Genomic DNA, 26,552 nt, shown 5'->3' with positions numbered 1-26,552 from the left:
AAATAAGTCAGAAAGAAAAACATCAATACAGTATATTACTGCATATATATATGGAATTTAGGAAGATGGTAACGATGACCCAACATGCAAGACAGCAAAAGAGACAGATGTAAAGTACAGACTTTTGGACTCAGTGGGAGAAGGTGAGTGTGGGTTGATTTGAGAGAATAGAATTGAAACATGTATATTATCATAGGTGAACTAGATTGCCAGTTCAGGTTCAATGCGTGAGACAGGGTGCTCAGGGCCAGGGCACTGGGATGACCCTGAAGGATGGGGTGGGGAGGGAAGGTGGGGAGGTTCAGGAGGGGGACACATGTACACCCATGGCTGATTCATGTCAACGTATGGCAAGAAACACTACAATATTGTAAAGTAATTAGCCTCCAAATAACATAAATAAATTAATTTTTAAAAAATAACTAAAATGAAGATATCAAGTGAATAGCTCAATTTATGTTTGCAGTTTAAAGCAGAGATACAATCTAAAGATGAAAATTTGGAAATTATCAGCATATAGCTGTTTCTAAGTACTGACAAAGATTCTGAGCTTGACAAAGTTTTAATCTGGTTCCTGAATCTTCTCCTAGGCCCATGCACTTCCTTATAAATCTAGTTTTTGGAAAACCCCTGCTAAGTCATTTTAATGAGATTGCTTCCCTTCAATATCTGGTAAGGTTTCTTTACTTCCTCCATACCCAAAGTGATATCTGGTCACTCTGTCCTGCCTTCAGCAAAAATGCTTTTGGGTCAGTTTAGCCAGAATCTCCCTTATTCCTGATGTTTCTTCTTAATAATTTCTATCCAATGACCTCCCATACGGCTTCTAAGCCATAAACTCCCACTTGTCCATGCTGTATTCTGAATTGAGCCAAATATTCTTACCACTGTAAAAACCTGTTCCAATGGTTTCCATCTGATTTTAATTAACCTAATAAAATTTGCTTCACCATCTTAAACAAACATCATTAAATAATGTTAGTCCAATATTATCCAGAATGAATGAGATGAGGAAGTGATTAAAGGTAAGAGAAAACAGACTCTATAAAAACTGAGCCCAGAGACAATAAGAAAACCCAATATAAAGGGGAGATACTAGTAAAGAGATTGAGAAAGAATAATAGTTAGATGAGAGAAAACCTCCAAAATGTCATAAACTGAAAGCAAATAGAAAATATACATATACAAAATATTTGAATAGGAGAAATGAACACATACTGTTCATTTTGCAGGTAAAATTTACATCTGAATTGGCTGTTGCATTTAAGGGGGCATTTGTGACTTTGAAACACAAGTTTGGAAGAGCAATAGTTATTAAAAAAAAAAAAAAACTGGAAAGAGAGAAATTATGTGTAAAGATTGATGACAACAAATTCAGGAATTTTTTTTTCCCCTGGAAGACAGAACAGATACATTATGAGTGTTATCACAAAGGGAGGATTTAAAGTAGAATTAGTAGGATTCTTTTAAGGTAGAAGAAATAACTGCATATTTTTATGCTTATGAAAATAATTTGCTGGAAAAGGAAAAATGGATGATTAGGAAAATGCAAAGTGATTGGTTTTTTTGTTTGTTTGTTTCTTTTTACTCTGGTTCAGTTCAGTTCAGTTCAGTTTGGTCACTCAGTAGTGTTCAACTCTTTGTGACCCCATGAATTGTAGCACACCAGGACTCCCTGTCCATCACCAGCCCCTGGAGTTCACTCAAACTCACGTGCATCGAGTCAGTAATGCCATCCAGCCATCTCATCCTCTGTCGTCCCCTTCTCCTCCTGCCCCCAATCCCTCCCAGCATCAGAGTCTTTTCCAATGAGTCAACTCTTCCCATGAGGTGGCCCAAGTATTGGAGTTTCAGCTTTAGTATCATTCCTTCCAAAGAACACCCAGGACTGATCTCCTTTAGAATGGACTGGTTGGATCTCCTTGCAGTCCAAGGGACTTTCAAGAGTCTTCTCCAACACCACAGTTCAAAAGCATCAATTCTTCGGTGCTCAGTTTTCTTCACAGTCCAACTCTCACATCCATACATGACCACTGGAAAAACCATAGCCTTGACTAGACGGACCTTTGTTGGCAAAGTAAAGTCTCTGTTTTCCATATGCTATCTAGGCTGGTCATAAATTTCCTTCCAAGGAGTAAGTATCTTTTAATTTCATGGCTGCAGTCAAAATCTGCCGTGATTTTGGAGCCCCCAAAAATAAAGTCTGACACTGTTTCCATTGTTTCCCCCATCTATTACCCATGAAGTGATGGGACCAGATGCCATGATCTTCGTTTTCTGAATGTTGAGCTTTAAGCCAACTTTTTCAATCTCCATTTTCACTTTCATCAAGAGGCTTTTTAAGTCCTCTTCACTTTTCTGCCATAAGGGTGGTTTCATCTGTATATCTGAGGTTATTAATATTTCTCCTGGCAATCTTGATTCCAGTTTGTGCTTCTTCCAGCCCAGCGTTGCTCATGATGTACTCTGCATAGAAGTTAAATAAGCAGGGTGACAATATGCAGCCTTGATGTACTCCTTTTCCTCTTTGGAATCAGTCTGTTGTTCCATGTCCAGTTCTAACTGTTGCTTCCAGACCTGCATACAGATTTCTCAAGAGGCAGGTCAGGTGGTCTGGTATTCCCATCTCTTGAAGAATCTTCCACAGTTTATTGTGATCCACACAGTCAAAGGCTTTGGCATAGTCAATAAAGCAAAAGCAAATAGATGTTTTTCTGGAACTCTCTTGCTTTTTCCATGATCCAGTGGATGTTGGCAATTTGATCTCTGGTTCCTCTGCCGTTTTTAAAACCAGCTTGAACATCTGGAAGTTCACGTTTCATGTATTGCTGAAGCCTGGCTTGGAGAATTTTGAGAATTACTTTACTAGCATGTGAGATGAGTGCAAGTGTGTGGTAGTTTGAGCATTCTTTGGTATTGCCTTTCTTTGGGATTGGAATGAAAACTGACCTTTTCCAGTCCTGTGGTCACTGCTGAGTTTTCCAAGTTTGCTGACATATTGAGTGCAGCACTTTCACAACATCATCTTCCAGGATTTGAAATACTTTAGCCACTGTTGCTCTTGATCTACATACAGGTTTCTCAGGAGGCAGTTAAGGTGATCTGGTATTCCTATCTCTTGAAGAATTTTCCACAGTTTGTTGTGATCCACACAGTCAAAGGCTTTAGTGTAGTCAAAGAAGCATATAGATATTTTTCTGGAATTCTCTTGCTTTTTTGATGATCCAACAGATGTTGGCAATTTGATCTCTGGTTTTTCTGCCTTTTCTAAATCCAGCTTGAACATCTGGAAGTTCATCGTTCACATACTGTTGAAGCATAGCTTGGAGTATTTTGAGTATTAATTTGCTAGTGTATGAAATGAGTGCAATTGTGTGGTAGTTTCAACATTCTTTGGCATTGCCTTTCTTTGGAATTGGAATGAAAGCCTATCTTTTCCCATCCTGTGACCACTGATTAGTTTTTCAAATTTGCTAGCATATTAAGTGCAGCACTTTCAAAGCATCATCTTTTAAGATTTGAAATAGCTCAACTGGAATTCCATCACCTCTGCTAGCTTTTTCATAGTATGCTTCCATTTTTTTAATTGCCTTCCTAAGGCCCACTTAACTTTGCTTTCTAAGATGTCTGCCACTAGCTGAGTGATCATACCATCATGGTTATCTGTGTCGTTAAGATCTCTTTTGTATAGTTCTTCTGTGTATTCTTGCCACCTCTTCTTCTGCTTCTGTTAGGTCCATACATTATTTATCTCCTTTATTGTGCCCATCTTTGCATTAAATATTCCCTTGGTATCTCTAATTTTCTTGAAGAGATCTCTAGTCTTTCCCATTCTATTGTTTTCTTCTATTTCTTTGCATTGATCACTGAGTAAGGCTTTCTTATCTCTCCTTGCTATTCTTTGGAAGTCTGCATTCAGATGGATATATCTTTCCTTTTGTCCTTTGCCTTTTGCTTCTCTTCTTTTCTCAGTTATTTGTAGAGCCTCCTCAGACAAACTTTTTGCATTTCTTTTTCTTGGAGATGGTTTTAATTACCATCTCCTGTACAGTGTTACAAACTTCTGTCCATAGTTCTTAAGGCACTCTGTCTTTCAGATTTAAACCCTTGAATCTATTTGTCACTTCCACTGTATAACCATAAGGGATATGTTTCAGATCATACCTGAATGGACTAGTGGTGTTCCATACTTTCTTCAATTTAAGTCCTAATTTGGCAATAAGGAGTTCAAGATCTGGGCCACTGTCAGCTCCTAGTCTTGTTTTTGCTGAGTATTTAGAGCTTCTCCATCTTTGGCTGCAAAGAATATAATCAATTTGATTTCGATGTTGGCCATCTAGTGATGTCCATGAGTAGGGTCTTCTCTTGTATTATTGGAAGGTGTTTGCTAAGACCAGTTTTCTCTCTTGGAAAAACTCTGTTAGCCTTTGCCCTGCTTCATTTTGTATTCCAATGCCAAACTTGCCTGTTACTCCAGGTATCTCTTGACTTCCTACTTTTGCATTCCAGTCCCCTATGATGAAAATGACATCCTGTTTTGGTGTTAGTTCTAGAAGGTCATGTAGGTCTTCACAGAACCATTCAACTTCAGCTTTTTCAACATTAGTGTTTGGGTCATAGATTTGGATTACCATGAAATTGAATGGTTTGCCTTGGAAATGAACCGAGGTCATTCTGTCATTTTTGAGATTGCACCCAAGTACTTCATTTTGGGCCCTTTTGTTGACTATAAGGAAATACAATAGTTGCTTGAAAATGTGCTCAGTAGATATCAAAAGAGTTTCAGAATATAGAAAAACTTTGCCATCATGAGAAAAGAGAGATCACCACCTAGGGCTAGAGATCATCATACCATCTTAACAGAAAAGAATATTATGCTCTCACAAATTATTCCCTAAAATTTAATTATTTAATAAAACAGCATTTTATAATTATTCCTAAACAAAAGCATTTCATAAAGGGTTTTGTTTCACATATTCCTTTACAGAATAAGCTGACAGATCCTTTGACAATAAAACATATATCCTTATGTCATTGTATCAGAGGAAGGGATACATAGCATCTACATTCTAGCTATGAAATACTTTGGTCTGGAAGTGACATGTGCCATTTCCCCTCAATATCCATAGACTAGAACAAATCACATGTTTCTGATTAACTGCAAAGAAGAAATGTAAAAGAGACCAAGGATAATTACTTAGTAGTAAATGTCTGTGTCCCATCATTCAGTCTTTTAACATATCAAAATAATGATAGTACAATTTTAAGGGAATTTCCTGGTGGTTCAGATGGTAAAGAATCTACGTGTAATACAGGAGATCCAGGTTCAATCCTTGGGTTGGGAAGATCCCCTGGAGAAGGCAGTGGTTACTCACTCCAGTATTCTTGCCTGGGAAATCCCAAGGACAGAGGAACCTGGTGGGCTACAGTCCATGGGGTCGTAAAGAGTTGTATATGACTGAGCAAATAACACTTTCACTTCACAACTTCAAAACTTCTCAGAGAATGTACATGAATATTCAGAGCACATGCCAGGAATTAAGTAAAGAACATAAAATTCTCAACAAAATATAAGACTTTGTTGATTTAATGAGCAAGAAGTTAGATGCCTTTCTAAAGTATATAATTACCATTTCTACTTGAGTGCCAAAGTCTCCTATTTTCTAGGTTAAAGTTCTCAAGGAATTAGAAATAGAGATTTCAACCCCATAAAGTAAACTCTATAAGTATAGTTGATGTATAGTGTTATCTAACAGCATGAATTTCAAAACTGTGGTGAAGAATGGATGATCAGAAAGTGCAATGAGGTACAAAGAGAACATCTGTTCCTGCTGTAAGCCAATGCAAAGAATCAGAGAGAAAATGAAGCATCCAACCTTGAGTAGAACTCTTCCAACAGTCAGCTTTCACTTAAAGAAAGTAATGAAAAGATCACTCAGAAATAAAAGGGAGAACATAGAAGATGGTAGTAGTGACTGAGCAGAAGTTACTAAAGGCACAGCAAAAGGCCAATGGAACCAGACAGGAAGACATACAGAATCAGTGAGATTTAGAATGAAGTGTAGTGTGGATGACCTGGAAGTCCTGTGGATTTTCAGGGTGACCTAATTAAACAATGACTGACTCAATGATCATAAATCTGAGCAAATTCTGAGAGATAGCAAAGGACAGGGAAACCTGGCATGCTATAGTTCATGTGCTCACAAAGAGTCAAACACAACTTAGTGACTGAACGACAACAACAAATAATCTAATGTAAATAGTTTTGGTAAGGCTGTGAGGGTTGGTAGAGAAGGAAAGGTGGGAATTCTTGCTGGAAACATGGTGACAACTTGTCAATTTGGTCAATAGGTGAGTGGAGTGATGATCTTAATAGAATGCTCAGCACTCAGATGTTATTCTAGGCAATTTAGATGGAGGCTAAGAGGGTGTAAGTCACTTTTCTTTTTTCCTGGAGAAGTTTAGCAATAATTAAGGAAATAGAGCATTTGAAAATGTACTTTTTAAATAGAGACAAAAAAGCCAACCATGAAAAACAAAAGAAACGATGTAGAGAAAACTGAGAGAATGGTATCCCAAAAAGAAATCAGATGCAAACAATATTTAAAGAAAGGAGTGATAAACTGTACTAAAATGATGCTGTGAGATCATGTAATTATGTGTGTGCATTAAAATACATTTTTATTCATTTGTTTTTAAGATAAGACTCTAAAGTGACTATTGTTCATATTAGAGAAAGACGATTAGATGTTACAAAAATATTTTTTATAATTCATTTGTATAATCATATTTTGAAATATACATATGTTATTTAAGATATTTACATGTTAAGCAATATTTAAGGCTTCAAAATATGAAAACAGTATAAAATTCCCTGTGCTCATTAATTAATTTATGATAGATTTTTGCTCACTACACTAAGCACTAATTAAGTGATTTTGTCTTCTTAAAAATTGTTAGCTGAAAAATAGGAAAACATAAGAAACTCAAAATCAGCAATTAATTTGGTTTGTTGATACTTACAATCAAGGCAAAAAATTCTCATGAAAATAAGTCATAATGACCATGAAGAGTAAACAAGGTCTTAATGGATATTAGCTAGAATTTGGTCTCTGTTTGGAGCAACATTATAAAAATGCATTTATGTTTTGAAACAATAGTAAATGACAATGAATTTCAAAGAAATATGGTATTGTTTCCAATTGAAATGTGGTTGCAATAATGATATAGGATATATTTATAAAATATTGGTATTAATGAGGTTCTAAATTTGAAATAGATGGCTACTCTACAAAACAAAGACTTCACTGTCCCCTGTATCAAAGTGTGAGCAATGGAAAGGGTGGGTTTGATATTAGGTTCCAAAGCATCTTAACTGTCTATGCTAAATTCTGGCTCTATTTATGACAAATAGAGGCAATGATTGTAGAAATTGCAAGGACACAATCCTATCTCTATTTTCTCTTTGAATCTTTGAAATACTAAAAAAAAATCTGATTTTTTATTACATTGCAAATATATTTATTTGTTTAGAAAATGGCTTCTCCTCACCTCTAAAATATATGAACTCAGATTCATATGAAATTTTAGAAAAGAATATTTGGGCTCCTGCTAACCTAGATGGCATATTCAAAAGCAGAGACATTATTTTGCCAACAAAGGTTCGTCTAGTCAAGGCTATGGTTTTTCCTGTGGTCATGTATGGATGTGAGAGTTGGACTGTGAAGAAGGCTGAGCGCCGAAGAATTGATGCTTTTGAACTGTGGTGTTGGAGAAGACTCTTGAGAGTCCCTTGGACTGCAAGGAGATCCAACCAGTCCATTCTGAAGGAGATCAGCCCTGGGATATCTTTGGAAGGAATGACGCTAAAGCTGAAACTCCAATACTTTGGCCACCTCATGCGAAGAGTTGACTCATTGGAAAAGACTCTGATGCTGGGAGGGATTGGGGGCAGAAGGAGAAGGGGACGACAGAGGATGAGATGGCTGGATGGCATCACTGACTCGATGGACGTGAGTCTGGGTGAACTCTGGGAGTTGGTGATGGACAGGGAGGCCTGGCGTGCTGTGATTCATGGGGTTGCAAAGAGTCGGACATGACTGAGCGACTGATCTGATCTGATCTCATCTTTTATGTAAAGTAACTGGCAATTTTTCATAAGATTCATATTTGAAGGAAGAGAATATGCATTAGGAAGAATATGCATTTGAAGAAAGAGAATAATGCATTGTTCATGAAAAACCTTGTAATGGAAACTTTCATAATTATTTTTGCCTCTTTATTTATATTTTTAATTGAAGGATAATTGCCTTACAGAATTTTGTGGTTTTCTGTCAAACATCAACAAGAATCAGCCATAGGTACACCTATGTCCTCTTGCTCCTGAAACTCCCTTGCCATCCCACCCTTCTAGATTGTCACAGAGCCCCTGCTTGAGTTTCATAAGTCATCAAGCAAATACTCCTGACTATCTATTTTACATATGGTATTATAAGTTTCTATGTTACTCTCTCCGTACATCTCATCCTCTCCCTCCTCCTAAACTGAATTTAAGTTTGTTTGAAGAAGCATTATATTTTGAGGTTACCACTAAATTCTAGTTACTTGATTCATAACAGAATAAGAAAGTAAAAATAACACTTGAGTACTTATACACAGGAGAAAAATGAAAAAGTATTATAGAGGCAATAGTTTATTGTAATCCTACAACTCATGTACTCTACCCATTCCATAAAGGGGTGGGTACTGAGCATTTAGAAATAAATATCCCCAAATCAGACACTGGATTAAAATCTTGGCTCTTTCCTCATTTTGCTCTAGGACACTGTATTGTTCTTTTGGATGTGCTATTGTTGGGAAGACATGATATTAAGTTGATACCAACTTGACATAAATCTGAACTATTCATTCTTGTTGTGATAGATTCCTTTGTTTCTTGAGACTAAGATTAGAATTTAGGTGTTCACAATAGGGACTATAAATAATATGGAAATGGTGACTTGAGTAACTCATTTATCATAGAAGAAATGACTCTGCCTGGAGAAGGTGACCTGTTTTATTTTGAGAATTGATACCCAAATATAGGGATTTTCCAGATGGCTCTGTGGTAAAGAATTCACCTCTAAAGCTGGAGACACAGGTTCAGTTTCTGGTTCAGGAAGATCCCCTAGAGGAGGAAATGGCAACCTAGTCCGATATTGCCTGGAAAATCATATGGATAGAGGAGCCTGGTGGACTACAGTTCTTGGAGTCACAAAGAGTCTGGGCAGGACTGAGCACACACACACATACCCATGATATAAGACTAATTGAAGATTTTCAGCCATCTTGTTTGACCTCGAATGAGCCTGGGATTAGATATTTTTTCTGGATATGATACCATCTAAAGAAAGGAATGATGAAGAAAATAACTAAAGATTTAAGAATATATCACAATTTATCCGACTCTGGTGTGGAATAGGATTTCCAACTTCTTGTCTTATGACACTATTCTGATTTTTAAGGTTCTCTCTAATATCCCAACTTTCATTTAAGTATATAGCCAAAGCAAAGCAAAAAAAAAAAAAAAGACGTTTGTAAGGCAAAGTTACAGCTAGTACAGTTTGTACTATGTTCTCTTCCTAAATTGTACCACACGTTCAAAAAGTCATATGCCTCTATTTTTAGCAAACTTTAAAACATTGAGTCAGATTTTATATTATATCAGTGTCAAACTTAAAAAAATCCATACAGAGTATGTCTGGAGACTGGTTTCTTAAAATACTTTCTATCCAGTGTGCTCAGAGATTGCAAGAGAAACATGATGTATCCTATAGAAAATACAGGTTTTTGTGTGTGTGTTTTATATATACTCTGGTTTTGAGGACTAGAAAGGGTGCAAATATCAAACAAAAAAGTGAAAGGAAAATCAAACGACCCAGCACCTTCTGTAAGTTGAATAATGATGATAGTAGATGCGGTGGTTCACAAATTGTATATGATGTTGGCTTTTAAATGGTTAACTCTTTATTATGTAAGAAAAGTTGATAGTGATTTTAAAATTGTTTCAAACAATATTTATTAAAAGCACATTTCTTAGAATTACTAAGTAGCTTATGTCAGTTAATATTATGATCCAGACTCTCTAAATGGAAGGGCTTCAAGAAAGAGCTATATGTTGTTTGTTGTGTTCTGATGTTTGTTTTATCAATATGGAATATTAGTTTAAAAAAAGTCATCAGAGGACTACTTCATAAAATAGAGGTGACTGAATTTCTGTTACAAGCTACAGATTTCTCTAGTTCTTTCTTCCTCTGCTACAAGATTTTTATAAATTTCTATTTTAGTGCTAAGGAAAGTATAAATGGAACTAAAGAATACATAAGGCAGACCAGGTTCTATGCCTGACACTAACGTGCTCTGTGAATTTTGTTATTCAGTTTAACCCTTCTGGGTTGTAATCTGATCACCTGCATATTCTCCAGCACAATATACCATAAGGGTATTAGTTTTGGGAGTCAGAATATCTAGAATAACTCTTTATCTATGTAAGTTTAGGCAAATGTCTGAACTTGTTAAATTACCATTTTCCTCTTATATTTCCTGTAACGGCTGTAATATATAATATGTCTCTAATGGTGGTTTTATGAAAAATGATGACATATGTATTATATATTTTATGTAAGTGCATTGTTGTTAAAACATTTTTCAAATTCAGATGAATAATGTTAGTCATCAATATAGGTTCGTGCACAGGCTAAGTCATGTCCAACTCTTTGCAACCCTATGGACAGTAGCCTGCCAGGCTCCTGTATCCATGGGATTCTCCAGGCAAGAATACTGGAGTAGGTTGCCATGCCCTCTTCTAGGAGATCTTTCTGACCAGGGATTGAACCCATGTCTCCACTATGGCAGGAGGATTCTTTACCTCTGAGCCACTAGGAAAGCCCTGATATAGGTTCATTTCAGTTTAGTTCAGTCACTCAGTCATGTCCCACTCTTTGTGACCCCGTGAACTGCAGCAGGCCAGACCTCCCTGTCCATCAACCAACTCTTGGAGCTTATCCAAACTCATGTCCATTGAGTCAGTGATGCCATCCAACCATCTCATTCTCTGTTGTCCACTTCTCCTCCTGCCCTCAACCTTTCCCAGCATCAGGGTCTTCTCAAATGAGTCAGCTCTTCGCATCAGGTGGCCAAAGTACTGGAGTTTCAGCTTCAACATCAGTCCTTCCAATGAACACTCAGGACTGATCTCCTTTAGGCTGGATAGTATTTTCCAAATATGGTTGCAATATCATCTCCCGTGGCACCAGCATTTCGTAGACAGCTGAAATCTATTCCCCACCCCACCTCCTTTGAATGCTTCAGTACGTTCTTTGCTGCTTCAACTAGTAGTGTGAGGAAAATGATGCTCTGTAGCTCTGAGACCCCCACCCCAACAACCTTCTGACTGCAAAAACATGAAAGACTTGGAAACAAGAACTGTCAAATGGGTCCAGTGCCCAGAATCTGTGAGGAAAACATAAGTTTGCTATAGTTTTAGTCAGTTTGGGGGTGGCTTGTATTAATGTATAGCATTAGATAACCAGAACAACTTTTATTATTTTATCTAAACTGTAGATTAACTCTCAGAATTAGATATTATAGTAGTAATTCACAAAGGTAGGTGCATTTTGCAACCTCCTGATGCGCAAGTTCAAAATGCAGGTTTCCTAGCATTTATCCTTAGTCACTGCATCTAACATTTCGTATTGTGGTTGCTGTTGTTTAGTCATTCAGTCATGTCTGACTCTTCGTGACCTCATGGACTGCAGCCCAGCAGGTTCCTCTGTCCATGAGTTTTTCCAGGCAAGAATACTAGAGTGGGTTGCAATTTCCTTCTCCAGAGAATCTTTTCAGACCAGAGATCAAACCCATGTCTTTTGCATTGGCAGGCAAATTCTTTACCTCTGAGCCACCCAGGAAGCCCTCCTATTGTGGTAAAAAACACAACACAAAATGTGTTATTTTAATCATTTTAAAGTGTACAGTGGCATTAAGGATATTCACAATGTTGTACAGCCACTATCTATTGCTTCTCAGCCTTTGGCCTGAGATCAAGTGTACAGCCTCTATCTAGTGTGAGTAGTTTTCATCACCCCAGAAGGAAACCTCATACCTCCTTATCCCCATATCCCCCTACATTCTGGCAACCACAATCTGCTGTCTTTATGGATTTGTCAATTCTGCATATTTCATGCAAATAAAATCAAGCTTTAAGTAGCTTACCAAGAGATTTTTATACAGACTAATACCTGTTAATTGATGGACATTTTAGGAGCAGCATACTACTATGTGCAATTAGAAATTCACTTCACGTTAGACAAGATATAGATCTTGTCTAACATTCTGTTCCAAAGGCACTAATTTCAGTTTCTATCCTGGGACTTAGTGCTTGTTTTTTTTTTTTTTTTTCCTTCTGTGTCAAAAAATAATGAGTTCATTTTTAGCTTCTATAATCTTGCTCAGAATTGATATAAAATTCCTCAGTTTGTAGTTTGCACAATCTAATTTCTTTCTCATCTTGACCATCAGATCATAAGACTGAACCAGGGTTTAATTCCAGACCCAATGCTGATTTTCATGGCTCATCAAGAATGAACAGTAGTTTAGAGAAGCACAAATTATTGAACTATATTTATTTTGTCATGCCAGAAACATTGGATCTGTGAACTTTATTAGTTTTACTATTTCCAAAATATTTGGAATCTCTCCTCTGCATTCTATTTACAATTAAAAATAAAATAATGATAACAATCTTTGAAGATTAATGCTTTTTAAAAATTAGTCTTTGTTATCACACTTGAATGTATAACATGTATCTTTTTCTTTTTGGCTGTTTAATTTTTATAACTAAATGCTATTTTATTTTCAAGCTTCAACACATAGGAGACTTTATCAACATGCTTTTTTAATGTATTCCATGCATTTATTTCCAATAGCAAGTTTCAAAGCCAAATTTTTGTTCAAAATATTTATTTATTTATTTGTAATTTATAATTTGGCTTATAAGAAAAAACTTATTCATCCCAACCCTGAATTTAATCTCTTAAATAAATGGTGTAGAGTGAATAATTGTCCCCAAAGATTTCCTAATTCCTGAAACCAGTGATTATATTATCTTATATGACAAAAGGGACTTTTAGGATATAATTAAGTTAATGACCTTGAGATGGGGACATTATCCTGGATTATTTGGATGAACCCAAGTGATAGAATCAGAAAGTTTCTTGTAAGAAGGAAGCAAGGCAGTCAGAGCCAGAAAGAGAAAAACCCAGAGACTTTATGCTGCTGGCTTTAAAGATGGAGGATGGACCATGAGCCAAGGAAGATGGACAGTGTCTAGAAGCTAGAAAAGGCAGGAAAACAGATTTTTCCCTGGACTCCCCAGAAGGGAAAAAGCTCTACTGACCACTTGATTATAGCCCAGTGATACAAAATTTAAACTTCTGACTTCCAGAATGTAAGACAATGAGTATGTATTATTTCAGCCTACTAAGTTGTGGTAATTTGTTTTGGTAATAATAGAAAACTGATGTGTTAGAAGAGACTTAGTGATATTCTCTGATAACTGTTACTGACTCTCCCAAAAAGATATGCCTTCATTGGTAGAAATAATAATTATATAACTTTAAAATTTAAAAATATAATTTATTATTAACAACAGATATTTTGGCAATACTTTTAATCAAGTATACTAGTGATTGATTGCCTACCATAAACAACTAATGGCAAATCTAAGAAATCATTATTTATATCATCGATTACAGTATTCTGTCTAAAGTTCATCTCATAAGCAGACATCTGTCATTTGAATATGCAGAATTATTCTTAAAGCAGAGATTAAAGGCTCACTTTTGACATGACCATATGTAAATATGATACTAGAACATTGCTATTTTTTTCAATCAGAAATAATCCATTCTAACTATTTTTATAGGATGACTAGGGCTGCATCTTGTTTTTGCTAATAATAATAAACTGTGTATCACTGAGATAATTTGTCCAAAGGAGTGAATAAGATAAAAGAATGTCAAAAGGAAAAAAAAAAAAAAGAATGTCAAAAGGATGAATATACCAGGATACTGTGTAAATATTTTATAATTTATAGAGGTATTTCATATACTTTATTCCAATGGAAACTTACAGTAAGTAAGTAAGGATTGCTATCGTCTGAATTTCTGTGTCCTCCACAAATTTATACGTCAAAAAGCTTAATCCTCAGTGTGTCAGTATATGGAGGTGAGAGCTCATGGAGATAACTAGGTCATGCATAAGGGTAGAGCACTCATGAATGGAATTAGTGCCCTTATTTAAAAAAGGCTTGAGAGAGCTTCTTTGTCCCTTTTGTGACCCAAGGATATAGTACAAAGAGAGTTCCTAGGACACAGACTCTTGTCAGACACTTAACTGGCCAGTGCCTTGACTTGTGAGAAACAAAATTTTGTTGTTTATAATCTACCCAATCTATGACTATGTCTCTTATAGCAGCCCAAATGGGCTAAGACAAGGATATAAAACTCTTTCTTTTCCAATAAACAGACAGGAATAAAACAGAAAGAGAAACAAATAAAACCTAATTAATGTTAAAAGCTTTTGCATGGCAAAGGAAAGCATTGATAAAAACAAAAAAATAACCTACTGATGGGAAAAAATACTGGCAAATGTCGTGACTAACCAAAATATACAATCCGTATAACTCAATTAAAAAATCTGACTAAAAAATGGGCAAGAGACCTGAGTAAACACTTTTCCAAAGATATACAAATGGCTTATAGGCACATGAAAAAATGCTTGACATAGCTAATTATCAGATAAATGTACATCAAAACCACAGTAAGATATCACCTCATACTTGTTAGAATGGCTATCATCAAGAAAGACCACAAATAACAAATGTGGTCAAGGATGTGGAGAAAAGAGAACCTTAGCACCCTATTGTTTGGAGTGTAAATTGGGACAGCCACTACAAAAAACAGTATAAAAGATTTTCAAAATCTAAAAATAGAAATACAATCTGATCCAACAATTTCACTACTGTGTATATGTCCCAATGTTCATAGCAGTATCGTTTATAATAGCCAAGATATGGAAGCAACCTAAGTAGCCATCAACAAATGAATGGATAAAGAAAATTGTGATATCTAGATAGATCGATAGGTGATAGATATAGAGATAGAGAGATACCTGGATCATATTTTATAATGACAAATATGCCAATAAGCCAACAGATAAATTGAGAGCATAAAAAATATAGATACAAATGTGCATATATGATGGAATATTATTCAGCCATAAAAAAGAATGGAATCCTATTTTCAACAACATGGGTAAAACTAGAGGGTACTATTCCTAGTGTAAAAAGACAGAGAAAGACAAATATTTATGTTGTAAATTATCAGTTATATGTAGAATCTAAATATTAAAACAAGCTAGTGAATATAACAACAAGAACAAAAAAGAAACAAACTCACAGATATAAAACACAAGTTACTATTTACCAATGGGAACAGGGAAAAGGGGAGGAGCAACATAGAGGTATCAAGAGATACAAACTACTATATATAACATAAATAAACAACAAGGATATATTACACAGCACAGAGAAGAAAAAGCATTATTGTATAATAATTTTCCATGGAGTATAATCTATAAAAGTACTGAATCACTATGTTGATTGAATCTGTCATGCTGTAAATAGACTATACTTCAATTAAAAACAAAATAAGATAAAATTGAAAGGAGTAAGCAGATAATCGGAGAAGGCAATGGCACCCCACTCCAGTACTCTTGCCTGGAAAATCCCATGGACGGAGGAGCCTGGTAGGCTGCAGTCCATGAGGTCGCTAAGAGTCAGACACGAGTGAGCGACTTCACTTGCACTTTTCACTTTCATGCATTGGAGAAGGAAATGGCAACCCGCTCCAGTGTTCTTGCCTGGAGAATCCTAGGGACCGGGGAGCCTGGTGGGCTGCCATCTCTGGGGTCTCACAGAGTCGGACACGACTGAAGCGACTTAGCAGCAGCAGCAGCAAGCAGATAATATTTGGCATCTATACAGTGAAACAAATAATTAAGATTTAGAATTCCAAGACATAGAAAATAAGTTTAATGAAAAGTTACAGCTATCATTTAATGGTGCTTAATTTTTTTAAGATTAAAAAAATAATCATTACTTTTAGATACTATGCAGTTTAGTTTGAGAAATCTGTTTTTAATTAATTTGATCAGAACCAAATAATTGCTTTTATCTGATTTTTGAATGATATAGAATTAAGATCATAATAAAGGCTTTGTAATTTTTGAATAACAACTCTTATGTATTAACATTATTTCATAATTTATTATAAATAATAAATAGCATAATGATATAATTGTGCTCATGAGTTTTATTCTGAAATTATGATTGCATAGATTTTCTCAATTAAACTTCCAACAATCATATGGGAAGAGATAAATATAGAGGTCATTATTTTTTCATTATTATTATTTTATTACTATTATTTTCATTTGTATTTGAGATACAGAGACTCCAAATAGCATAGAACTTGAGTAAAAATATTTGTTGATGACACACATAATAAGAGAATATAATTGAAGAAATTTTTCATAACTAATTTTGGATCTTAGCTTCTCTACCAGATAAGTAATCTTGTGAATAAAGAAAAACTGAGCATTTCTCACCACTCAGTTCTACAGTGATAAAGTCATAACCCATTTCAATTTCCCATCAACAGTGCATTCTGAGAAGATTTCAGGGTTAAAAACAGGATGCAGCACTCTGTGCTTGGGATAAACAGATCCTTAGATATTTAGATGCATGTCTCATAAAGAATTTCAGTAAACCCGATTTCTTTCCCATACATCAAAAAACACTAAAGTCCTTAATTTGAGATATCTACTCCTTGTGTTTTACCAAGATGCAAGCTTAACTACTTTATTTCATGGCCTGCCTTCCAAAAAAAAAAAAAACATGTATAATAGAAACTGGCTTCTCCCCTACCTGTCTGGAGCAGTTCTATCAGAACTACTGAGGGGCTATCTCCCAGTCTATAGTCCTCAATAAGTCCCTGAATAAAACAAATTCACAGCTCTCACATTGTGTGTTTTTCTTTAAGGTAATAATATTGAGAAAATTGCTTAATTTCACTTAGCCTTAATTTCCCACATGACAAATAGATACCTAAGCCATAGGGTGATTGTGAGGTCAAATGTATAGAATTGAGTACAAGTTATGTGCTCCGTAAACGATGTGACATGTTCCTGAACTTGGCATTCTACATGTATTATCTTCACAGATACTCATTCAACTATAAAATATGAATACACATTTCTAATTTGAAGTGAGGAAATTTATTTGTAACCAGCTATATTAACCCCGACATGTATTCTAGGATAATTTAAGGAGAAGACAGTCCAGTTCAAATTGAAGTTGTTATGAAACTGTGCATAAATATGAACCAAAGGCTGGAGGAGAGCATGGCAACCCACTCCTGTATTCATGCTTGTAGAATCCCATTGACAGAGGAGCCCAGCAGGCTACAGTCCCTGGGGTCGCAGAGTCAGACACAACTGAAGCAACTTAGCATACATACATCCTTGGAGCATACAATGGCAGTCCTCAACAAAAGACCAATACTTATCATTTTGCTGTTTAGAAAATTTATCATACCTTATGCATATCTGATAAGATCTCAGAAAAGGTAAATATACACCATGATTTTTAATAAAATTAAGAACCTGTTTGTAGCCATCACATTGTAACATTGTCAGGTTGGGGTCTCTTTTGTGATTGAAATTGCCTTCACTTTTTCTTTCTGAAATAGGAACTTTTATGGCAAAGAAAAAGAATTTGTTTCCCCATCTCTAGAATGAGAGTGTAGGATAGAAAATACAATTTCAACATCTCTCAATTCAGTTCAGTTCAGTCGCTCAGTCGGGTACGACTCTTTGCTACCCCATGGACTGCAGCACGTCAGGCCTCCCTGTCCATCACCAATGCTTGGAGTTTACTCAAACTCAAGTCCATTGAGTCGGTGATGCCATACAACCATCTCATCCTCTGTTGTCCCTTTCTCCTCCTGCCTTCAATCTTTCCCAGAATCTGGGTCTTTTCAAATGAGTCAGCTCTTCACATCAGGTGGCCAGAGTATTGGAGTTTCAGCAGCAACATCAGTCCTTCAAATAAATATTCAGGACTGATTTCCTTTAGGATGGACTGGTTGGATCTCCTTGAAGTCCAAAGAACTCTCAAGAGTCTTCTCCAACACCACAGTTCAAAAGCATCAATTCTTCAGCACTCAGCTTTCTTTATAGTCCAACTATTGCATCCATACATGATTACTGGAAAAAACCATAGCCTTGACTAGATGGACCTTTGTTGGCTAAGTAACGTCTCTGCTTTTTAATATGCTGTCTAGGTTGGTCATAACTTTTCTTCCAAGGAGTAAGCATCTTTTTATTTCATGGCTGCAGTCACAATCTGCAGTGATTTTGAAGACCAAAAAAATAAAGTCTGCCACTGTTTCCTCTGTTTCTCCATCTATTTGCCATAAAGTGATGGGACCAGATGCTATGATCTTAGTTTTCTGAATGTTGAGCTTTAAGCCAACTTTTTCACTCCCCTCTTTGACTTTCATCAAGAGGCTCTTTAGTTCTTCACTTTCTGCCCTAAGGGTGGTGTCATCTCATATCTGAGGTTATTGATATTTCTCCCAGCAATCTTGATTCCAGCTTGTGCTTCATCCACCCGAACTTTTCTCATGATGTACTCTGCATATAAGTTAAATAAGCAGGGTGACAATAAACAGCCTTGACTTACTCCTTTTCCTATTTGAAACCAGTCTGTTGTTCCATGTCCAGTTCTGTTTCTTTCTGACCTGCATACAGATTTCTCAACAGGTCAGGTGGTCTGGTATTCCCATCTCTTTCACAATTTTCCACAGTTTGTTATGATCCACACAGTCAAAGGCCTTGGCATAGTCAATAAAGTAGAAGTAGATACTTTTCTGGAACTCTCTTGCTTTTTTGATGATCCAGCAAATGTTGACAATCTCTACATACTCTTAGACATCTACAAACACATCTACCTACTCTTAAATTCTTTAATTTTTTGTCAATGTCCAATTCAGTGATTTTTTTAACTCTTCAAATAAATTTCAATTTTAATGGCAATATGTTGTACTTCTGTATTTTTAATTAGAAAAACAAAATATGATTCCAAAACTTTGTTCACTTTAAACTTATTTTTAAAATAATTATCAAACTTTATTTTTAGTGCAGTCTTAGGTTTACAGAAAAACTGGATAATACAGAGTTCCTTGTATCCTCCCTTCCACCTCCACTCCCAGCTTCAGCATGCAATTTTCTCTATTATTCTCATCTTTCATTAGTGTGGTACCTTTGTTATAATTAACAAACCAATATTGATACATTAATAATATCTAAAGTCTGTTATTTACATTAAGATTAACTCTTTGTGTTGTACAGTTCTTCTCATAAACTCTGTCTAGTTTTGACAGATGCATTATTACAAAAGCGTATTTACAATGTGCTAACTATCCCCTAAACTGTACCAATTCATCACTTTTCTGTTTCCCTAATCCCATAAGAACCACTGATCTTTTTACTGTCTGTATAACTTTGACTTTTCAAAAAAATTTGGATTGAAATCATACGGTATATAGCTTTTTAAGACTAGCTATTTTCACTAAGTAATATGCATTTAAATTTCCTCTACATCTTTGCCTAGCTTGATATTTTATTTATTTTTATCACCAAATGATACTCCATTGTACACAATTTGAGTTTCTGTTTATTTATTGAAAGACATCTTGGATTCTACCAGTTTTTAGCAATTGTGAATGCTGTAAACATTTATGTGAAGGTTCTGGTGTGAACATAATTTATCAGTTCTATTGGGTAGATACAATTACTGTATTTTATGATTGTTGCTGTTGTTCAATTGCACAGTTGTGCCTGATTCTTTGTGACCCTTAGACTGCAGCATGCTAAGCTCCTCTGTCCATGGGGATTTCCAGGCAATACTGGAGTGGGTTACCATTTCATTCTCCAGGGGATCTTCCCAGATCAGGTGTCAAATCCCTGTCTCCTGCATTTGCAAGTGGATTCTTTACCAGTGAATTTCACCTGGGAAATGCATTGTATGGTTAGGCTGAGATTTTTTAAAAAACTACCAAATTGTCTTCCAAAGTGGAGGTATTATTTTACATTCCCACAAGCAACAGACACATTTCCTGCTACCTCACATCCTCATCAACATTTGGCACTGGCAGGTTATTTTATTTTTTTATTCTAATAAGTGCATATTCACATGTCATGGTATTAATTTGCAAATTAATAACATAATGGATTTTCATATATTTGTTTTCCATTTTTATATCATCTGTGATGAGATGTCTATCCATATGTTTTATCCTTTTTTTTAAAATGGGTTTACTTTTCTTGTTGAGTTTTGAGCTCTTTGTGTATATATAGATACAAGTCCTTTATCAAATACATGTTTTTCTAATAGTTTTTCTCAGTCTGTGATTTGAATTTTGACTCATTTAATAATATCTATTGCTGTAGATAACATCTTTAAATATTTTAATGAAAACCAATTTAGCATTTCTTTCAGGAATCACACTTTTGGTGTTGTGTCTAGAAATCACTACATCCATGGTCATATCAATATTCTATGTTACATTCCATATTCTATTATAGAAGTTTTATAGCGTTGCATATTTAGTATAAACCACCATGAGTTAAATTTTGCAAAATGTGTAAGGTCTGTATCTAGATATTTGCATTATACATATAGTTATTTAATTATTCTGGCATTTATTGAAAAGGCTTTCACATTGATAGGTCTTTGCTTTTTTGTCAAAGATAAATTGACTGTATTCCTGTAGATTTATATATGTGTTTTCTATTCTGTTTCATTGATCTGTTTGTCAATTCTTTTACCAACACTGAACTCTCTTGACTTCTGTAGTTTTATATGAGTCATGAAGTTGAGCAGTGTCACTGTTTCAGTGTCAGGTTTTGTTCTTTCTTTTCAGTACCTGTCAGAAATTTTAGGCATTTTTCTATTGCCCCAAATCTTTAGAATCAGTGTGTAAATATTCATAAAGTAACTTTATGGGAATATGATCTGGACAACATTGAATCTATAGGTCAAGTTGGGAAGAACTGACAAGCTAACAATAATCAGCCTTCTTACCCACAAACCGGGAATATCACCCCATTTGCATATCTGTTTTCTTTTTTCATTGGTCCATTATAAATTTTCTGCATATATATATTGTATTCCAGTAGTCATGTATGGATGTGAGAGTTGGACTGTGAAGAAAGCTGAGCACCAAAGAATTTATGCATTTGAACTGTGGTTCTGGAGAAGACTCTTGAGAGTCCCTTGGACTGCAAGGAGATCCAACCAGTTCATCCTAAAAGAAATCAGTCCTGAATATTTACTGGAAGGACTGATGCTGAAGCTGAAACTTCAATACTTTGGCCACCTGATGTGAAGAGCTGACTCATTGGAAAATACTCTGATGCTGGGAAAGATTGAAGGCAGGAGGAGAAGGGGATGACAGAGGATGAGATGGTTGGATGGCATCAGCAACTCAATGGACATGAGTTTACGCAAGTTCCGGGAGTTGGTGATGGACGGGGCAGCCTGACATGCTGCAGTTGATGGGGTGGCAGAGTCAGACACGACTGAGAGACTGAACTGACCTGAATTGATAGTGTATCTATTTTATTAGATTTATGCCTATGCATTTTTATCTTATTTAGTGTTTTTAATTTCAAGTTCTAATTGTTTATTGCTGGTACATAGGAAAGAAATTGACTTTTAAATGCTAACCTTATAGCCAATAACATTGATACTTTGATTTATTGGTTCCAGAAGTTTTTCATTTGAAATTTTCTACAAAGGTGATCAGATCATTTATGAACAGAAACACGTTTATTTATTTATTTATTTTCTTCTCAATCTGTATAGCTTGACTTCCTTTTCTGGCTCTATTGCCTTAACTAGAATTCCCAAGACAGTATTGAACAGAAGGTGAAGTGAGGCATTTTGCCTTATTTTCTCATCTTGAAGGGAAAGGACCCAGTTTCTCGCCACAACCTATGAGGTCAACTACAAATCTTTTGTTATATTCTTTATCAAGATGAGGACATTTCCCTTTATTTCTAGTATTCTGATAGTTTTTAAAATGTTGGGTTTCATCAATTCTTTTTTTTTTCCTTCCTGAATTTATTGATGTAATCATATGGTCATTCTTCTTTAAGCTAATCAAGTGGTGGATCACACTAACTGAATTTCAATGTTGAATCAACCTTATATACCAGAAATAAATCCCATTTACTTGCAGTGTTTAGTTCTTTATATATATATATATATATATATATATATATATACACATATATATATATATAAATATCTTAATTAAGATTTTTATATTAATGTCAAGGAGAGATATTGCTGTGTAGTCATCTTTTTTTATAATGACTTCATTTTGCTTGGTATTAGTGTAATTTTTGCCTCATGGAATGAGTTAGGAAGTATCCTCTGTGCTGCTATCTAGTGAAAGCAATTGAAGAGGAGGAAAATAATTTCTTTCTCAAATGTTTGCTAGAATTCCCCAGTGAAACTATGGGAATGATTCTTTCCTTTGTAGAAGGTATCATTATCAATTTCAGTAATTTCTATCAATTTAATTAAAATATGCCTATTTACATGTCTCCTTCTGTGAAGATATGGCTATTTTTGCCTTTAAAATAATTCATCTGTTACGTGAGTGAGTGAAGTGAGTGAGTGAAGTCGCTGGGTTGTGTCTGACTCTTTGCAACCCCATGGACTGTGTAGCCCACCAGGCTCCTCCATCCATGGAATTTTCTAGGCAAGAGTACTGGAGTGGGTTGCCATTTTCTTCTCCAGGGGATCTTCCCAAGGTTATCAAATTTGTGAACATAGAGTTTTATTGATCTTTCTGAAGAATCATCTTCTATATCACTGGTTTCCTCTTGCTTGCATTTTTAAAATTAATTTATTTTTTATTGAAGGATAATTTTGGTGTTTTTTGTCAAATCTCAAGATAAATAAGCCATAGGTATATATATATATATATACACACACATATATATGTGTGTGTGTGTATATATATATATATATATACACACACTCCTTTTTGAATCTCCCTCCCCATCCAACCCCTCTAGGTTGATACAGAGCCCTTGTTTGAGTTTCCTGAACCATACAGCAAATTCCCGTTGGCTATCTATTTTACATATGGCAGTGTAAGTTTCCATGTAACTCTTTCCATACATCTCACCCTTTCCTCCCATCTCTCCATTTTTTTAAATTTTATTGACTTCTGCTTTATTTCTCTGCTGTTTTTAATATATATTGCCCTTCTTACTCTACTTGCCTCAAGTGGAAATTTAAATTATTGATTTATATATGTTTTCTTTTTAGATATTTAAATATAATAGCTTTCTATCTAGGCATCTGCAAATTTTTGATAAGTTGTATTTCTGTTTTCATTTAATGCAAGATATTTTTAAAGCTTCTCTTGATATTTCTCTTTGAATTATGTGGTATTTAAAAGTGTCCTGTTTAGTCTACAAGCATTTGGAGATTTTTCTGATATATCTCATTGATTTCTAGCTTAAATGTATTTAAATTAACTTAATTTTTGAGAATTAAATTAATCTCATTATGGTTTAAATACATTCTCTGTAGTCTTTAAAATTGATTAAAGTGTGTTTTATGGCCTAGAATGTGGTCTATTTTGATGAATCTTTCATGTAATATTGAGAAAATTCGATTCAGCTGTTAGCTGAATTATTCCATAAATGTCAATTAAGTTCAGATGATTAATGGCTGTTCAACTCACTGATTTTTCTGTGTACTGGCTCTTTTCATATGGAGGGATAATGAAATTTCCAAAATAATCATAGACACTTTTATTTTTTCTCGAAGTTCTGTCATTTCACATCTCATGTTAATTCTCTGTTATTAGATATGCATACATTACTTATTATATGTTTTTTGAAAACTGACCCCTTCTATAAGTATGTGAACTGTGAACTTGTAGATGTTCAAGCTGGATTTAGAAAAGGCAGAGAAACCAGAGATCAAATTGCCAACAGCCATTAGATCATTGAAAAAGCAAGAGAGTTCCAGAAAAAAACATCTACTTCTTTATTGACTATGCAAAAGCCTTTGACTGTGCAGATCACAACAAACACTGGAAAATACTTGAAGAGATGGGAATACCAGACCACCTGACATGCCTCTTGAGAAATCTGTATGCAGGTCAGAAAGAAACAGTTAGAACTGGACATAGAACAACAGACTGGTTTCAAATAGGAAAAGGAGTACATCAAGGCTGTATATTGTCACCATGCTTATTTAACTTATATGCAGAGTACATCCCGAGAAACACTGGGTTGGATGAAGTACAAGCTGGAATCAAGATTGCTGGGAGAAATATAAATAACCTCAGATATGAGATGACACTAACCTTAGGGCAGAAAGTGAAGAACTAAAGAGCCTCTTGATGAAAATGAAAGAGGAGAGTGAAAAAGTTGGCTTGAAGCTCAACATTCAGAGAACTATGACATCTGGTCCCATCACTTCATGGAAAATAGATGGGGAAGCAATAGAAACAATGAGACTTTATTTTGGGGGGCTCCAAAATCACTGCAGATGGTGATTGCAGCCATGAAATTAAAAGATGCTTGCTCCTTGGAAGAAAAGTTATGACAAACCTGCTGCTGCTGCTGCTAAGTCGTTTCAGTCGTGTCCGACTCTATGCAACCCCATAGACAGCAGCCCAACAGGCTCCCCCATCCCTGGCATTCTCCAGGCAAGAACACTGGAGTGGATTGCCATTTCCTTCTCCAATGCATGAAAGTGAAAAGTGAAAGTGAATCACTCAGTCGTGTCCAACTCTTCACGACCCCATGGACTGCAGCCTACCAGGCTGCTCCATCCATGGGATTTTCCAGGCAAAAGTACTGGAGTGGGGTGCCATTGCCTTCTCCGATGACAAATCTAGACAGCATATTAAAAAGCAGAGACAGTACTTTGCCAGCAAAGGTCTGTCTGGTCAAAGCTATAGTTTTTCCAATAGCCATGTATTGATGTGAGAGTTGGATTGTGAAGAAAGCTGAGTGCCAAAGAATTGATGCTTTTGAACTTTGGTGTTGGAGAAGACTCTTGAGAGTCCCTTGGACTGCAAGGAGATCCAACCAGTCCATCCTAATGGAAATCAGTCCTGAATATTCATTGGAAGGACTGATGTTGAAGCTGAAACTCCAGTACTCTGGCCACCTGATGCATAGAACTGACTCATTTGAAAACACCCTGATTCTGGGAAAGATCAAAGGTAGGAGGAGAAGGGGATGACAAAAGATGAGATGGTTGGATGGCATCACCGACCCAGCAGACATGAGTATGAGTAAACTCCAGGAGTTGGTGATGGACAGGGAGGTCTGGCATGCTGCAGTCCATGGGGTCACAAAGAGTCAGACACAACTAAGTGACTGAACTGAACCCATCATTACATAATGCTTCTTCACATCCTCAATAATTGTATTTGCTTTAAAGTCTGCTTTTTTGAAAATGTGATTATTCCTGCTTTATTTGGTTAGTGTCAGCATGGTGTAACTTTTTGCATCTCAATTTGTTTGATTTTATGTAAGTGAGTTTCCTCTAGACAATAATTTCTCAACAATATCTCTGCTTAAATTTACTGTGACTATCTCATCTCTGTCTTTATTTGCTATATTTAGGCTATTTTCATTAGAATTAATTACTAATATAATTTGACCAATATTTTTCCTGTTTATAATGGTTTTTTATTTGCTTCACTTCTTGTTTGTTTCAGTCTCTTTTTTAATCTTTATTTTTCTGCCTTCCCTGGTTTTTACTGAGCATTCACTTTCATTTTCTTTACTCTGAGTATATCAATTTTCCTTCTTGAAAAAAAATTAGTAGTTAATCTAGTGTGCTATATACATTTGCAACTTATCTAAGTCCACTTTCACATAACACTGTATTACTTAATGGGTAGTGCATTTAACTTACAACAAATTATTCCCAATTCCTGTCTCTCATTTTATATAACATTTTCACTATTCATTTTACTTATCCATATATTACAATCACCCAATATCTGGTTGCTTTCATTGCTTTGCACAAATAGATTAATTACAAATATGAAAAAAAAAACATTTTAAATCTTCATTATTCTTTCTCTATTCTTCCTTTCTGTATATTGATATGAGTTATGACATACTTAAAATGTTTTCTGTCCTCTAAATCGTGGGTGTTGGATAAAAAATTAAGCCCTCCACTGGCTCTTAAACTCTTTGATAACTGGTTAGGTACTCATTTCCATGATATCTTTCATTTTTTAAATAAATTTTACTCTCTTAATAGCAGTATTTTGTGTTTTTATCTTTCTTTTGTATGAGACTGACAAAACGTGATTCCAAAATATTATTATTTCTAA

Source organism: Bos javanicus, chromosome 1 (assembly GCF_032452875.1).
Source record: "Bos javanicus breed banteng chromosome 1, ARS-OSU_banteng_1.0, whole genome shotgun sequence".
NCBI classification, from domain to species: domain Eukaryota; kingdom Metazoa; phylum Chordata; class Mammalia; order Artiodactyla; family Bovidae; genus Bos; species Bos javanicus.
This window is presented reverse-complemented; position numbering follows the sequence as displayed.